Raw genomic sequence first — 15,226 nt, forward strand, 5'->3', positions numbered from 1 at the left:
GGGGTTGTCCCTGGGGAAGAGCACACGCTCCCAAGAACGTGCTTGGAAGCTATCCCAAGGAAAGTAGGCCCATTCATGCGAAAGCGAGTGGGACCAGCACCCGGGAGAGCGATCATGCATCATCAGGTGGGAGCATGGGCTGCCCCAACAACGTGCTGGAATCTTCTCCAAGACAGGGCCACAATGCACCAAGAAGATTGAGTGGGGGACCTCCTCCATGCTCTTTTGGGCATGCAGACTCTATAGTCGCTATCGCAGTCATGGGACTCTGACCTCTGATCAACCGAGGCATGGTTTGTGGGAGCCATGTCCTGGTTCATCAGAGTTGCAGGGGTGGGAGCAGCTTCTGCACACTGTACACCCGCTCTCTGTCGGCCATGTCCCGGTCCGGACACTGTGAATGTTTGCTGTAGCCGCATGGGTCTGTGGGAACCCAGGCGGAAGAACCTTCAGTGACACAGGTCAGGGAGACCCGTGCACATGGAGCATCCAAGGCATGGTGTGCACCAGATGATGTTGCTACACAGGAGTCTGTAATGGGAATGAGTTTCCAGGATAAATCCTTGGAGCCCCGTGCAGCAGGTTCTTTACCAGACAAGGGAGGTGTTCATTGTCTAGAAATGGTGCCTTGGAAGTCTATGAACTTGGGGGAACAGCATACATGGACTTGGCTTGTGGAAGTCATGTTGTGGCTGGTCCGAGTACATGCTGCTTCCGCGCTTCAGGTGTCCATGGAGAACTGAGATGCGGTTTCCCTGTCTGGGGACAAGGGAGCACTGTAGAGGGATCCCAATGCTTCTTCCATGGAAGAAGACATGCCGTGAGAGGGCTGCCGGGTCTTCTTATGGTTGAGAGCAGCAACCTTTTCCTTACTCAGGTCTGTCCGCATAACAGGACCCCTGGAAAAAGAAGGGGAGGAGGCGAAGGCAGGAGATGATGAAGACACCGATGTTGACAATGAAGGTGAATGGGGTCTCTTCTTCAATGTCTTCTTGCGGTCATGCTTTTACCTCCTCAACAACTCATCCAGGAGGAGATTCTTGTTGTCAGGAGACATCAGAGAGGGTTTAGAAGTTGATGGAACTGGGTGAACGAGAGACGGGGCCGTGACCATAGTGGAAGTTGCACTGGATCCTGTGACTGAAACTGTAGTTCCAGTCACTGAAGCAGCTGAGACAGGAGGTAATTTAGAAGCACTAAAGTGTGTGATCTAGCCCTGCACCGATGGCTCCCTGGGAAGACCAAGGGAGGGAGAGGTCTCCAAGTTCCTGAAACGTCTTCTGAGTCTCTCCCAGACCTGCAAAAGACGGTTTAGTAGTGGCTGCCTCCCTTTGCCCAGGGGAAGACTGCTCTCCCCTTAACCAAATGGAAGAAGCCCTCGAGTGATCTTGATCAGCCTCCGCCCTCCCCTGTGAACCACTCGTTGCCGAAGCAACAGGGGGAATGGGGGAAGTGACCTCTTCCCTAGAAGAGGTAGCAGCAATGGGGAGTCGGATGGGAAGAGACAGGGAGCTACCTGGTGTCCTCAGAGGAGAATACCCCTCAGAGGACGGACGGGGAGCCCTCCTGGATTTCCTCTTTCCAACAAACTGCATCCAAAGCTCCGGAGACCAATTACAGCACTCCACACAAGCATCGGTAATGGAACTCACACATTTGCGACATTTAGTGCAAACGGTGTGCAGGTCAACATCAGTGGATGAAAGGAAGCAATTGCAATGTCGCTTCCCTACACCAGGGCACAGACAGGGTGAGGGCTTGGATGGTCTTGGGTCTGCATTGCAAGGACGAAGAAAACAAGAACAGATATACCAATGCATCAGTATAACAAAGCACAACACAACAAGGAAAAATTGAGACGAAGTGCGGAGAACAGCCAGCCTGAACAAAGGCTATAAGGCAAGTGGTTGCGCAACTCAGTGAAGGGAGGTGATGAGGGTACCCCTCGCCCCTCCCACCGCTAGTTCAACTACCGAACAACCTTGTTGTGTAGAATAGCCTGCTCCAGCTGTTGCTGAAGGTAATTCCTATGTAAAGACCGATGGTTTGTATTCGTATAGGAATAAATACAAATTACTCCAAAAATTTGTCATTTTTCAGTTTGTTTTATTAGATGTTTTGAAATCATTCCTGATACAATATTTCATCTCTTCCAATAGCCTTTTCATAATGATTTGCCTAGTACAAATAGTTGAGCATACTCTCAGTTGGCTGAGAGGGGGTGGTGCAATGAAATCAATTAAACTATAAACATGTATGGAAGTGTAAATAAATCATTTCTAGCAGGCGGCTGATCATTTTAGGGTAAACAGTGCACTGGCTGTGAATACACTTAACTCTTTCACCCCATACTTTTGCCAGAATTACAATACGCAGTATTTTACTTTGCCATTTGCAAAGTTATTAATCACACTATAATGCTCATTTGGGTTTATTTTAAAGCACAATCATTGTAATTCATTGTATGTAATAACTTCAAAAATAGTACTAAACCAAAACTAAACTATAAAAGAGCTAAAATCAGCAAAAACTGTATCAGAGTGTCATAAGTCTTATAAGTTGAGGTTGGATTTCGGATGAAGCTTCAAAAGTTATAGAGTACAGGCAGTCCCCGGTTATCAGCAGGCTCGGTTATCGGTGATCCGGTTTTAAGGCGTTTGTCTAGCGATGAAAATCGGCAATTTTTTTTGGCACCAAAAATTGCTGATTTCCTCTTATCGACGCCAATAATTGGGTATTGGCATGGATACATACCTAATAGAGGCTCCGATAACTGAAAATCGCCGATTTTCAGTTATCTGCAATTTTTGTTATTGTCACACTGTCAGAACGGAACCCCCACCAGTAACCGTGGACTGCCTGTAATTGGAAATATCCAATGGAGAAATGAAAATAAGTATAATATCTGTCAGAAGGAGAGCTGGTTTAGTAATAAAATCAGTGAATAAGAGATATGAGGGGGATGATTTGACTGATATACCAGCCACTAATGAAGACCTGAATGTGTAAAGGATTGAACCGACAGTTTTTGCAGTGGAATCAATAAAGAAAATTATGAGATGTAAAACACTACGTTATTACACAGTCAATACAGAGATGATTTTAACTGAAATTGAAATGACACTTTGAATACTAACAACACTACTTGGCAAAATATGGAATGAGGAAATAAAGCCTCATAATTGGGAATTGGAAATCACAAAAAAGGTATGGAAGACAAGTGATCTGACTGAATGTGATAACTACAGAGGTATTGCACTCGAGCTGGTTGTGATGAAAAAAAACCAGTAGGCTATTTTTAATCAGGCATGAAACATTGATAAAAAACTTATAAATGAACAAGCTGTTTCAGAAAAGGAAGAAGTTGCAGAGATCATATATTTTTGTTAAGACATATTGTGCAACAATGAATGTCATTTCAAAATTCCCTTCTAAGGGTTACATTAATTACAAGAATGCAATTAAGTGTCCACAGACCAATGTTATGGAAGATCTTGCATCACTATGGCATTCCCATTAAATCTGTACAGGTAGCTAAAATTATCTATAAATGAAGTAGTAAATGTGTAGTCAATATTGATGGGGTCTTGTTAAGGGAATTTGCAATAAATAGTGGGGTGCTACAAGGGAATGTTCTTTCACTATTGCCATTTACCTCTCTTACAGAATTTATGTAAAAATAAAACTGTTTGGTGATGGAGGAGAAGGTTTAGATTGGAGTAAAGATAAAAACTAAAGATAGAAACCTGAACGACTCAGAATATGCAGATAATGTTGTGTTTATCAGCAAAATGTAAGATTTACAAGGCTTTCTTAAAAGAATGCATTATAAATCTAGAGTTGGGACTCATAATAAACATAAAAAAACAGAAGTAAGGAAGACAGAGTATGCACAAAAGGATGAAATAGCATTAGATGGAGAAAGGATGAAAGACGCTGAATCTTTAAGATATTTAGGAATAATCATATTCAGTACAGGTTTTCTTGTTGAAAGACTGAAAAGGGCAAAAGAAACAATGGGCAGGTTGAATGAGATTTGGATATAAGCTGACTGAAATTAATGACAATGAAATTATATCTAAAAGATTTTGTCAAATTGAGAAAAAAGCATTAAGATGAATACATATTTGGGTCAAATGGAATGAAGAATTAGAAATGATACCATAAGGAAAATTACAGAAATTCCAAATGTAGATGACGTAATGATGAAAGGGAAATGGAGAAGGCTTGGGCATGTCCTTTGCACAACCCCTGGAAGAACAGGATGTGTTAGCATCAGCTGAGCTCCTGCCAGCACCAGTAGAGTTGGAAGGCCCAAAATTGCTTGGATGACAATATGAGAAGGGAGGCTAGAGATGAAGGAGTTTATGGAGAATAAAGTACAGGACATTAGTTGCAGAATTTCATAGAGGCCCTTTGCATCATGCAGCATTGGAGGCAGTGATAAAGTATTATGTTCAATAAACACAATATATAGGTTTGGTTTATATTTTGAGATGCAGAACACCTACATGTCCTGTTAGTCAATTGAGATTTTTCAGCTCCACTGTAACCTTATTGGACCTTGGATGTATATGCAGTTTACAATGCACTCACACTAAAATGACAGTAACAAGTTCAATGATATACTGTACAGTACAGTATATCCAAAGCAAGCAAAAGTCTAGGGAAAAAGGCAAGCTGTAACTAGGTCAACATACACAGTCACTGATCCAGATGTCATCATGGAACTTCTGGAATCAGTCATGCACACATCATACAGCACTGGTTAGTAATTCTGCTCTTCTTTTCTTTGTGTGCAGTAACTGGAATAAGCTATGTATGCATAATGGATCTGTGATTTAAAAAACACAATACCTGTACCCTTTTAATGAATTTGGTACAAATGAAAGAGATACAGTATTGAAATCTGCAGAATTGCTCCAACACATTTACTTGACACTAGACCAAATCTAATATAAGGAATTTCTCTAAGTGAAACAACAACCTAACCAACACTGGAACTCTCCTAGTAACAATGCTAGTTTTGCAGAGCATCTTTAGCTTAAGATGTTCCACACTCAGTTCCCTGTCCTACCGGATGTTAAAAGTACAGTAAAATTTCAATGAAAGGATTATTTTTCTTATACACACAATAAATTTAACAAATCTACCATCCAAAAATTACCAAATGTTCTAGATAAACTTATTTCATTACAGTCTTGTGAATGATATCTTGCCTTATTTCTGTTGACAGGCTATATCCAGTCGCAACAACTTATGATGCTCAGGACTGAAGGGCCACTACTGTGCATGGCCAGACATGCTTGTAATACTAGATTCTTTCCTCATGTTTTACAATTTAGCAGCAACAGGAGTAGTTCACTGACCTTCTGCATCTGGTTACAGACAAGCCCAGAGTCCTTCACTCAGTGCTTCTATTCCTCTGATTGCAGATTTTTTCAAACTTCACCAACTTCAAATGAGATGATCTTTATCTGTGATAAATTAGTATACAGATAGAATGGCTCTTTCTCTCATTTACTCGTCATGGTTTGGAACTGAATACCAATCAATACATTTCAGGCTCAACTCATCCCTTCAGACCATCTATTCCTTAAATACCTGTGAAACCTCTATAAGAACTACTACTGGATTTATCCTTTCATGAACTAACTCTTAACACTGTTTTTTTTTGTTATGGCATTCTTCAAATATGCGAGAGTTCAAAGCCTTGTTGGGCACAGTTATGCACTAATTGAACTAGTTGCTTACAGGGCTTCCTTTTTCCCGGGATTTCATGGCCAAGACACAATGATCTGATTGCAGTGACTTGACAGTTTCATCTTCTGTTGTCCATGCTTTATCCAGCAAAGCAGTAAGGGTATCTGCCTTCATGCCCTTGGGATACCAGAGTTCTCAGCCTCATTTTCTTGCCAGCTGCTTACCAAGCACAACCCACTGTTTTTACATGCTTATGGTCTACAAAGCTAGCCTTCTTGAGAATTTAATTCTGACAACCTTCATCTTTAATTCCTCAACTCATGCCTTGTTTGATGCTTCCTTTAAGGTTTCATGTTCTTTGTCCTTCCTCCCAAATTACTGTTCAGGTAACTTATGAAAAACATGACTCAGATAAAAGAAACAAATTTCTGACTCAATTTTTACAGCATCATCCTCTTTTCTATGCAATACAGGGATGATTTCTTGGCAAAAAACTGTTAGGAGAGAAGTATGAATCATTAGGTCTGGATGTGCACAGTAGAGTCATCTCAATCCTGAACAATACAAGTGGGTATGACTGGGTATTTCCTGTCCAAGGGAACAAAGGAACAAAATTAACAGGTTTGAAAGAAAAAGTTTTTGTGTGATAAAACACTGCCTTACCCTTTAATGCTTATGAAATGATGAATCAGATCACTGTTTGTTGTTATTCAAAAAAGCCCACATTACCTGGAGACCCTTTGTACCTTAACATTTTAATACATTATTATTATTACTATACAGAAAACCTGTAGTATAATCTGTCAATCACAAATAGTCTTTGGCAAATCTTGAACATTTTTTTCTATTTCCTCTATTCTTAAATATCATAACACTACAGGCAGTCCAGGTTAACGGCAGGCTTGATTAATGGTGATCTGGTTTTATGGCGCTTTTCTAGCAACGAAAATTGGCAATTTTCGGCGCTGAAAATCACCGATTTCTGCTTATCGGCGCCGATAATTGGGTATTGGCGCCAATACATACCTAACAGAGGCGCCGATAACCCAAAATCGGCACTTTTCGGTGCCAATAAGCCCAACAATTGCCGAAAAGGCACCGGAAATCGCCAATTTTCGGTTAGTGGTAATTTTCGGTTATCATCACATCCCTACAACAGAACCCCGCCGATAACCGAGACGTCCTGTATTATTAAATATTATATAACACACATACACACACACACACACACAGAAGTTAGAAACAGAAAAGAAAACCCTCATTTAAAAAGTTTACTTTGACCAGTTTCTTTTCCATGCCAAAATAAAATAATAAACTCTCCCTGGCCATGGACTGATTTTGATTTATGAAATTAAGGCTGTCAAGCCAAGCACTGAAGCACTCAGCCATTCAGCACTTTAGCTAATAAAACACGGAGTTAGAATGACTGGACAGCATGATAGAGAGATCCAAAAAATGAAGGATATATGTGATTTATAAGCAGAACTAAAGTTGGACAGCAAGAGTGAAAAAGGAAGTGGAAATGAAGGTAAAATTAAAGGCTAAGAAGGGGTGCAGCTAGGGGCAAAAGGGATACTGCAAACACCCTCTGGTAATACCTACAGTGTACCATGTGAGGTACACTGATGGCACTACCCCCTTAGGGTCCCTGGGTATGGAAGCTGATAAGAAAAAATTAAACTGAGTTAAGCTAATGTGAAGACTATTATCTAAAGTGTGCACATCCTTTTAAAAGTGAAGCTGAAAGAAATCTCTTATACTATCACAGTATACAAAATTGCAAATGGCAATAATTGCATCACACATTAACAATATCAGAAAAAGCAACAGTATTTAATCATTTTATCTATAAAAATTTAAGTATTCCTTGTGTTCCTTAATCTACAAAGAAGCAATTGCTTTTCCTTATCTTAATTATGATGTAACTGCCCAAATTATAATCAGTAAATCCTTATCTAAATCATATATGTTTCAGCATAACTTCATCATTCATACATGCCCGTATATATGAGCTTTGAACCAACACACTGCAATCTTTTGTCTAATGGATAGAGAATCAGTAGTTCATGACAAGCACTACCTCAACACTAAGATACCTATCAGTTACCTGCCTCACTTTCCACGTGTCTGCAATGCCGTTGACAGCGAAGATGAATTTAGTTACTCATCTAATTTCATTCTTTACATCGTTTTCATTCTTTTTCACATTTATATGTGTAAAAGGATTATTACCTTTGGCAGGTAGTTATCATTTGCCAGCCACACAGTTAGCAGGTGCTAATTGTAGAAAATTATGCTTCCATTTTCCTAAGAACAACTAATCTTTGTATTTGTTACCAATATTTTCAGTGTATTTCCTTTATATTTTCACTTATATACCCTCTTGGTATTGTTACTTAGTTTAATATTTCCCACTTAACTAGTTTGCGGATGCTCATTAGCTAAATCTGGGTTGTGTACATTTAGCTGTAATATGAACAAGGATTAAGTCAGACTGTCCTTACTTCTCCATACTGTAATTTTGCTGCTTTGCTAATGGTAACCTTTACTTTGTATTCAGATTAAGTTTTCAGGCTCTACCTTCCTTGCACTAATAAGTGGAATAATTTTCACTAGGTTAGTCATTTTTGTATTCAGCATCATCAACCCCATGTGATGCAGAACCTCTGAAATTTTCCCACTCTTTCCCACTCATGTCTTTCCTTTGGTTTCACTACCACAAATTTCCACCCATCTTCAGACCTCCTTCTTATAGGTCTCATCCAAGCAGGCCTGGGTCTTCCAATTCTCACTTGAGTGGTGCAAAGGACATATCCAGCCACCTCCACCTTCCCTTCATCATTGCCTCATCACTTAACAATTTTCCTTGCATCATTTCTGCCTCAATCCTGTCATCTGACACCCATATTCTTCTTAATGATTTATTCCGAAATTTTCAAGAGAGTTTTTAGATACCTAACTTCATTGTCATACCATGTATAATCTTATTTTTGTATTTAATTTTAGTCTAATTTCCAAATCTTATTCAGGCCACTCCATTTTTTTTTCTCACTGTATTCCAACTGAAGCAAATCTATATTGAATTTCATTTTTCCTAATTATTTGAAAGACTTAAAACCTCTTTAACCTGTTCTCAATCTAGCATTATTTCATCCCATTACAGATACTTTGCCATTATTATTGTTTTTTTTTTTTGCAGTATTTAGAACCTTTCCTCTCAATACTTAACAAAACTCTATCAATACTAACTTTGCATCTACTTTGTTTATGGATAGTTTAAGTTAGTTTCACATATTTAAAGGTGCAGTACCACTGTAATCATGTAGGATAGACCTGGTTTGTGGGCACTGTAAAATTTCTTGTAGTGATTAGACATAAGAAGGGGAATTTTTATATTATGTAAACAGTATGCCTTAATGTTTTCGATGTTCAGCTACAAAAAGCCTTTCAATGTTCATTTTCAAGAAACTGTATTAGATGTAGATTGTCATTTTTTATGAGTGCTTTTATTTTCAGCTTTAGTGTTGTTTCTATACAGCTTCTTAGGTTGCTCAGAATTCTTTATATTACTGAACTGTTTTTGTATTTTGTGTCCTAACATGTTCAATTTAATTATGTTGGTTTGTTGATAATGTTCTTATTACCCTTTTACAGCACTTCTCTTATAATCTTATTTATTGTATTGGCATTCTGATACGGTACACTATCCTTTTGTATACTGTGTATACTAGTGGCTTTTTGGCTTTGTTATTCTGATATTGCATTGTGCTTTACAGCATATGTATTATCTTTATTCAAGTTTGTTATGCCTATGTAAATATGTCAGTACTGTAGTTGCTAGGTAACCTTCGTCATGCATTCATGTCAACTTTGACCCCTTTGCCACCGGCCTGTTGCATTACCGCTAACACTTGCATACCGCATGAGACCCCCTGTCGACCGCGAGTATATTAATCATCACTTGCTCCCACTAAATTTTATGTTATTCATATTTTTCCTTTATATTCCTATGTGAAAACATTGTGTATATATCAATGAATATTTTTTACCACATTGGCAAAAAAAAAAAACTAATAAGGTATCAGAAAAAAGAGGAATATTTAGTGGAAAAAGTAACTATAGAAACAGAAACAGTTGTAAAGTAGTAGAAATAGTAGTAAAGCAGTAGAAAAAGTAGTAAAGCATTAGTAAAATAATAGTAGTAGTAATAGCAGTACTACTTTTCTTACGGCAACAGCTAGTACTAGGTTTCATACGGAAACAGTATATACATCAATGAATGTTTATGGCATTGGTAATAATAATAATAATAATAATAATAGGAAAATAACAATAATAATCATAATAATAATAAAAGCAACAGTAATACCACTACTACTACTACTACTAGCAGTAGTCAACAAAATAATGATAATAATATTTTTACATTGTGTTAGTGTAAAAAAAAATGAAAGTAGTTTTCATAAAACAGTATGTATGTAACAGCGAAAATATGTCCTCATCAGCAAGCTATAAAAAACATACATCTCATCATGTGTAACAGGCCTCCATAGAAGTCCATTCACCTTAGGCTTTCCTGTTGAGCGAAAATACTCCTCTGCCTGAGCACTCATTCATTCACACAATCTGTCAATTACATCACCACAAAAAAATAACAAAATGCATCACGTGGGCAGGTGAAATCTGGTGTGTAAGCAGAGATCCCATTGTCACCCTCCATGAAATCGGGGGGGTGGGTCTGGGCACACGTCACAAAATGGATTACTTATGAACCGCCAACCTTCATCGACAACAGGTTCAATGTCTTCCAAGCACTCATTGTCACTGTCATCCTCTAAGAAACTATCACCACTATCACTATAATCATCATCTGATAGATCTGGCAGGTACTCAGACCCTGACTCTGAAACACTATCATCCGACGTAACGCTGAAAAAAAAAAAAAAAAAAAAAAAAAAACATACAAAATAACTGCAATCAAAAGAAAAAAATGTTTAGATTTCAAATCCACATGGTTTACACACAAAATCATGATAAGCCTTCCCAGATAATAGCCTGAGGCACACTGGTACCTGTTAGACAATACCCCTCTTAATAACCCCATATGAAAATGACGTCACGACGTCCTCAGACACTCATTGGCTATAATGAATAGTGGGTGGAGCTTCAGTACCTCTCTCATACACAATACTATGTCTGAAACCCGTCCAAGCTTGAGAAAACCGCTTTGCTTTTCGAGGAGGGATGAAAGACGTATAAGCGTACATTGCGGTCTTTTATTACTGGACCGTAAAAGACGTACATGTGTACGTCCTGGTGGTGAAGGGGTTAAACAAGGCACAGCATCTCTTGGTTGGCAGCTGCAGAATACTAGTGTGCTCTTCCTCACCTGCATGACATGCCATATCAGGTCATCCAGCCAGTGGTTGCTACACTACAAGAGGAAGATATACAAGAAGTCACTCTTGGAGTGATGCCACATACATTCCACTTTCTTTGCTTCAGAGTGTTCAGATTCAGTCTTTAAAGCAGGAGCAGAATTTCTCCTTTAAAGTGATAAAGGAATGCCTCTCTTAAAAAAATCTGCAATCAACAGACAGGCACAGTCCTGTCCAACATAGGCCAGCCTTGTCACCAGCCTGGCCACCCTGCTGCTCTTCAGCCACACTGCATGCTGCTTGACCAGCAGATCTTCCCAATACTCTGACTGAATCTTAAGCTCCTTGCTAGAAGGAACAGCTGCCCTCTACACTTAAGGATATGATGCAGCAGCAATTAAGCCAGTCAACTAATGCAACTGTAATCGCTCCATCAGTACCCCCTCAACCCAATCCATGAACACAGCCTAATCCACCACCGCAACCAAGGTTTGAGGGTATAACAATCCTGGAACTAAGTTATTGATATTCATCTTCCCCAGATGGCACATGCTGAGTCACATTCAATGCAAAGGTGCACAGCCAGCTGCCTTATGGGATCTTGAAGGAGTTGTGTGTCTCTCCTGAGACTCTGTCTTCAAGTGTTGGCTCCTTAAATAAAAAGACTGTGACCATCCTGTAAATGATTGCCAGAGCCAACCAAGGACTTTAGTCTCTTTTCATCTATAACCAAAAGAGTATGAATGGTAACAACTGCAACATAATTGTTCTGCTGCCCTTCATAAGATTATGTCACTATGTTATTTTCAAGTCACTTTGCAGAACAATTCTACGGTCATGGCTAAAACCACAGGGCATCAAACAACCAGCTAGATAACTGTCCCCACGAAATTACCTGACCTGATGCATCAATGAAAGACAATACCCTGCCCTTAGGAGAACTAGGCAAGCAGTTCCCAGACTGGATAATCAATCACAGGAAAATGAGACCATGACTGCCTGTCTGTAGACACCCAGAATATGACCCAAGACAGGCAGTATTCTTTATCCTTAGAGGTTCATGCCTGTTGACAGCTCAACTTTGAAAGCAAATATGACTGAAGGACTTTGAAAGAGAACAACTCACCCCCCAACTCTTTTCTTTATGAGGACAGGATACCATCAAAAGAAAGGAAGTATACAACCACCATACAGTAGTTCTGTAAGGAAGATAGTGGCACTGGCCAAGAGGTCATCTCAAGACTTCTCTCTTGTCCTCAGTATCCTTTATGAATTCACTGGAGAAGGCCAAGAGAAGATTTTCGTCACCAAATAGGGCTGCACCTGCAATCCTAGATTTACAGTCCATAATTCTCAAAGCAATGAGGCTGAAGACTCCACCTAAGCCAACCAAGAGGATGAGATTGAAAAAACAAGACTGAGTGGAATTTGTCAAAGATGGACAAGGACAATTCTGAAGCAGCCATGGGCCTGCAGGATGAAATTCCTACTCAGAGGCACTTGACTGGATATAAAACATCTTTGGCCTGAAGAGGAAATAGCAGAAGCCAAAGAATAGGGTGTCAGCCACTGATACAAGGACTGACATATCTCAAGATGACCCAGCCAGCTGCATTTTTATCTACCTCTGGTCTATGCAACACTGGACCTATCTTAGATGTTAGGCTGAGGATGGAGGGCAGAGGTACAGGGTAAAGATATGATAAACTATGCCTGCCTTACAATGTTCAACATTGCCCAATCAATACCTGCACAGATTCTATCATATCCAGGGCTGCTTGTCAGAGGTATCCTATCCCTCATCTGCAACAGAGGCATGTTCGAAATTAACAACTACTTTCGTTATTCCATCCCCAGTTAATTTTTCAACAACAGAGATCAATACTGCAGAGTTGTCTTTGGCCATTCTTGGCCTTGACAAACTGGCATTAATGAATTTTAGGAGCCACAAGTTCACTGCTTTCTAAGAAAGCAGAGTCATAGGAGGAAATTGGTTATGCCAAAAGTTATTGTGGTGTTATTTAGCTAGGCCTCTGTTTTCCACATAATAAAGATGTTTTACCTTTTGACCAACATCACAATAAATATGTACTACTCAGCAATAACTTACTTCTCTGACCTCGTTTCCCTCTGACATCAAGGACCTAAGGGTTTCATATCTTTGGATCCCATTCTTGTTCCCCAATGGCTTGATACAGGGAATCTCCAACAAACTGACCTAAACTACAAATAAGGCTACTATCTTCGGTATGGAAAGTGCCACAACCTCTTTCAGACAGCAGTCAATAGTCAGGACAATTGCTGAACTTTAGTAGGTAGCAGTGAATACCCAGCATGCCACTTAGGCATTTGTATCCTACTCCTCACAGGGTAAGTTCAGAAAGGAGGCAGCAGTCACCTTTAAGTCCAAGAAAGGTGGAGAGCAAACAACAAAGCTCAATGTATGTGTGCAGTGTGTCAGAAGACAAAAACATGTGTGAGTTCTAGGCCACAAAATCAGATGCCTCTCTCCTTCACTGGTTTTTAATACAGTGGTACCGTGACATACAAGTTTGATTCGTTCCGCAACCGAGCTTGTAACTCAATTTGCTCGTATATCAAATCGAATTTCCCCATTAAAATGAATGGAAATACTATTAATCCCTTCCAGCCCCCCAAAAACACACCAATTTTTTTTACTTGTTTTTAAATAAGAAAAATTTACTTTATAAATAATAAATAAAGCATACAAATAATACATAATACAAGTGAATGTAAAGAAATAAACTGGTTTTATTAAGTCTACTTTCCCTTGAAGATTACATGAAGATGCTGGTGGAGGTAGAGTAGCGATACAAGCAGGCTAGTGAATGTCTTAGTGGGTACGGAGGGTGGTGGTGGGAGGCAGGCTAGTGATTGTCTCAGTGGGTACAGAGGGTGGTGGTAGGAGTCAGGAAATCTCCAGCCTCCCACCACCACCCTCTGTACCCACTGAGACACTCACTGGCCTGCTTGTCTCGCTACTCCACCTCTGCCAATGTCTTCATGTGACCTTCAAGGTAAAGTACACTTAATAAAACCAGTTTATTTCTTCACACTCACTTTTATTATGTATTGTTTTTTGTGCATTATTTGTTATTTATAAAGTACATTTCTGAGTCCAGCCCCGTGTCAGCCGGTGAAATTCCATTATAGCACGAATTTCTAGGTATAAAATGCTAGATATACCAGAGAAAAAAGAGCTTTCAGGAAAGCTGGGGTTACTACCCCCAGATCGAGCGTCTTCTCCAAGGAAGACGTTGGTATAACGAAGGGTGAGTGAAGGATCACTACCACGGAGTCTTACTCGAAAGATATCTCCCTGTTCAAACCCCCAGAAGAGAGCGGTGAGCCGTTACAACCCCCGCACACAAACGCCCACCAGCTCGGCGACACCAGCGCCACCTACCTCATTCCATTTTCTAGCACGTGATCGCTACCATTCTTTTTTTTTGTGTGCTCGTGCCCTTTTGGATATTTTTCATCTTTAATCATGTCATCGAGCAGCTTTACCATCTCCAAGTTAAGTACCATCTTATTGTGGGGTTTTGTTCCATATATTGGCTGTAATGGTCTCGTCTTTTCACAATTATGAGAACTTATTATGACGCCACGGCGTCCTCCGCCAGCCATGTCGACCGCGAGGCGACCCCATCAGTTCTTTTCTGTTGGGGTTGTCTCCTTGTCGTTATATGTTATTTATTGCCCCATGGTTCTCCTCCTGGCGGGTTTCCTGCGCTGGCCCCCTCCCCTTTTTTCGAGTATTACATATTGTTGGCCTGACGGCCTAATTTAGGGTGATGCCCCGTCCAGGTCCTCCCCCCAGGCTGGGTTCCTTGTTATTGCTTAGTCTACATTAGGCTATATATATATTTTATTTTTCTTGGCGATGGTGCTCTATTTTGTTTTATTCATTGTTACCTCCTCGAGGTAGCGGCAGCCTCAGATCTAACCGCTTCCCCGAGGTAGGCTACGCACCTATTTGAGCACATTTTTATTTATTCTATGTTTGTGTGTGATGGTTTATTTAGTGGGGTCTAGGCTAGTTTTGCTTCCTTCCTCTTGCCCTTGGCGTAGAGGATCCTTCAGGTTGAGGGAGTTTTGGTTGCTGTTTCCTCCGGGGTCGT

The 15,226-nt window shown here is 40.0% G+C and overlaps 1 protein-coding gene across 28 annotated transcripts in view; it reads right to left on the reverse strand.

The window, feature by feature from the left end:
- LOC136850637 (uncharacterized) overlaps positions 1-15,226 on the reverse strand; it is a 379,925-nt gene that overhangs the window by 258,402 nt on the left and 106,297 nt on the right. The window lies entirely within an intron of this gene.

This window comes from Macrobrachium rosenbergii, chromosome 22 (genome assembly GCF_040412425.1).
Source record: "Macrobrachium rosenbergii isolate ZJJX-2024 chromosome 22, ASM4041242v1, whole genome shotgun sequence".
Taxonomy (NCBI): domain Eukaryota; kingdom Metazoa; phylum Arthropoda; class Malacostraca; order Decapoda; family Palaemonidae; genus Macrobrachium; species Macrobrachium rosenbergii.